This window comes from Benincasa hispida, chromosome 1, assembly GCF_027475165.1.
Source record: "Benincasa hispida cultivar pf3 chromosome 1, pf3_genome.v1.1, whole genome shotgun sequence".
Taxonomy (NCBI): domain Eukaryota; kingdom Viridiplantae; phylum Streptophyta; class Magnoliopsida; order Cucurbitales; family Cucurbitaceae; genus Benincasa; species Benincasa hispida.
The window spans coordinates 76,715,678-76,719,123 of record NC_143478.1 but is presented as its reverse complement, the minus strand read 5'-3'; the positions used below and the strand labels follow the sequence as shown (position 1 = coordinate 76,719,123).

Sequence of the window (3,446 nt, the reverse complement as noted above, 5' to 3'; positions counted from 1 at the left end):
TCCCATTTCTAATCATATTAGAAATATTTAACATAGGTCTTAAACCATTTAAAATCAATTAAGACCTATGTTTGCATGCAGTTCTTAATTTTAGATTTTAATGTCTAATTCATTAAATATATAACACTTATATTTTAATGAAATATTAAAACCTATAACATGCATTCTAATGACATTTTAAATATAACTCTTATATTTACTACAATAATGTCATGTTCAATGCATAATTCATTTCCGTTAAACAATATAACACTTATATTAAAAATGAATGAAAATCATTCACATGCTATCATACAGTATATCAGTTATATTTCATTATGATGTATGAGCATGCTTAATTAATCATGCAACCATATTATATAACACCTATATTAAATATGATGCATGAAACATGTTTATCCTAAGGTGAGATTTTAAACTATATGACATACATTATACAACATATATTAAAAAAACAATTTAATCATACATCATATGCAAAATTAAATTAAAGAGCAAAGTAGACCGAATTTGGCATCCCTAAAAAAATCAATCAAACTAATATAATCATATTGTATTAATTTAAGTAATAAAAAAGAAAATTACATTAATTTCAAACATAAAAAATAAAAAACTACTCCCATAAAAACTTAAACTTGCAATCGGCAACATTCTAGGCAAGCCTTTAACCGGTGGAGCGCCCAATCTTAAACATTATAACATGGCGTAAAAAAAAATATATGCTTGCGTGCGCAGTTTATTGGAGAGCGTCGCAGCACTGTCGTCTACCGCTGCGGTGCTACTAGAGCGCCACGACCTTTGGTCGGTGTTTCGACATAGAACAGAATTCTGCTTCGATTTGCTTCATATTTGCTCCGTTTTCACTCTGTTTTCCATCTTATTCCTCAGCAACACTTAGCTCCTTGATCGACACAAATTTACAGACTCGATTACTGAATTAAAATGTTCAAAACAACGGGACTTTACATGATCTTATCCAATAAAAACAGTAATCTAATGTTAAAATTCGAAAACACCTATGTGCAAAACCCACATTCAAAATGCAAAAAACAACCCACATTTCCTACTGTTATTCAATTTCAAATCTACATCTAAGTTACAACCTGTCTCTGATACCAATTGAAGGAATTGAATCTTCAACGGAAGTGAGTGATTGTCTTGTACCAATGAATTTCGTTTTGAAAACTCAAAAACAAAGAAAAATATAGAATAATAGGATAAACAATATTAAATTACATCATGTTTAATATATTCAAGGAAGAAAACAACAAACCTTTGAAGACCGTCTTCTATAAGATTTTCTCCACGGAATGAACTGTCATGAACGTCAAGAACGCTTGAATTCTCCCTCGAACTCAACGTACAGAGAACATTGCCAATTGATCTTCCTCACTATTCTCAAGATAAGAATCAAAGGAGATGTGAGCTCTTCAATTTTGGTAAATGAAGGAAAAATGAATTTGACAGAGAGCGAGAGTTTTTTTTTTTCAGAGATTTTATTAGATCCAAGCGACTTTGTTCTATAATTCTGCAAAAAACACTCGTACGCACTATGTGAGAGAAAAGGGAAGTTATTGAGTACCCGTAAAGAATAACTCCCTGAATAACTTCCAGGGAGTTATTCTTGATATTATTGATTTATTATAATTAAATATAATTAAATATAATTAAATATAAATAAATTAAAATTATTAATTAAATTAAAAAATATATTAAATCATATTTAATATATAATTAAATAAATAACATTAATAATTAATGAAATATTACATATTTAATTTAATTTGAATCATATTTATTCATATTAATCTTAACCTATAGTTTTCTATGAATCTTATTCAAATAAATAATATATGAATCTTATTCAAATATTAATCTCTCTCATATAATAAAATATAATTTTGAGATTCATTCAAAATTAACTTTATATTATAATGTATTTATATGCATTATATTAATTATATTTTATAAAATTAATTCTCTTATTTAATTTGAACAATTTAAATTAATCCAAAATTAATTGATTCTTATTTAATCCTTAATGAGCTAGTAAGGGACCTTATGGACCTACACATTAGAAGCTCTAATGATATGAGATTAATTAAGTAAACTCTTTAATTAAATTAATCAATATTCGTTAACTACAGGTCACTCCACTAATGACCAACAGCTCTGTACACTTCGCATTGTAGATGTATTGCACAAAACTATAGTTGAGTCAAATTACTATTTTACCCCTATAGTTATATCTAACTTAAGTACCACTAATTTCTCTAATGAATAAATAGTTTATAGTCCAACTATAAACTAACCCCTCTCGAGCCAATGAGGGGTGAGACCTCATTGTTCAAGACCCGAAATCAGCTATTAAGAGAGCAATTCATCTACTTTCCCTAACGATAGGAAGGAGCGAATTTCATATTGTATAGCTGCGTTCCCAACTCCCTACTCAGACAAATCCCCAAAACAAAAATGGCCAGTTTCACCCATATGGATCAAATAATTTCCTTCATAGATAGAAGTTCACAACTTACTCAAGATTAATGTCAAGTCACCTATGGGCATCCTAGTTAAATGTTAGTCTCTTCAAGCAACGGTATTATAAAAAGAAACCAATCATTTCGCAGGCTATTCTTATATAAACTCTTTATATAGGATTCCTACATTCACATGTCTCTACATGAACGGATATGGATCATATCGTCTGTAACACTTACAAATCTTGTACCACTTACAAAATGAGTTATATCTGTAGTGTCACCAAGATAAAGCAGCTAACTTTATCTATATACTACAGACCTTTTAGGTTATCACTTGAACATGGTGAACTTGTATTTCTATCACATATAGTTCAAGTTAGATCATGTAACCTTGGATCTTAATTTATTTGATTGAGTTAATGAAATCTAAATATCAAATAATATACATCTTATATTATTAAATAAATCATTTGTATTTACAAATTACAAACTACGAGATCTACGAGATTTAGGACATTAAATCCAACCAGCTAAACACTGAGTTGATATATTATACCAATTCAACTCAACTCATATTGGTAAGTCAAATACCCCTAAACAAGTTTTTAAACCACTTAGATTCATTTTTGTTTGAGCCTCAAAACTTGAACCAACATTCATTTCCATCAAACTCCCAAAACCCACAACCTGAAAAATCATGATTACAACCCATTCGAAAACTCCTCGTGACCAAAGGAACTTTTCGTCCTACGAATTCGCATGAGGTTCATAAGCCAATAGCTAAGCTCCACCAAACAGAGTTAGAGGAGGAGAATTAGAGGGAGAAGAATGAGGGCCACAAAGTATAGCGTTTCGAAGCTGGATTTGGGATTCTTGTCACATAAGAGGATAAAGATTTGAGATTGGCCGCGTTGATAGTTCCACGATTAAACAGGCTGGGGAAAAGGGAAGAAGAAAGAAGCTATA

At 29.9% G+C, this 3,446-nt stretch overlaps 1 long non-coding RNA gene across 1 annotated transcript; it reads right to left on the bottom strand.

The window, feature by feature from the left end:
• Positions 1-528: 528 nt before the first annotated feature.
• On the bottom strand, positions 529-1,484 carry LOC120070248 (uncharacterized). Its single transcript, XR_005479818.2, has 2 exons — positions 1,274-1,484; positions 529-901 (listed from the first exon to the last, which is right to left on the bottom strand). It is a non-coding gene; the product is annotated as an uncharacterized LOC120070248 (long non-coding RNA).
• Positions 1,485-3,446: the final 1,962 nt, after the last annotated feature.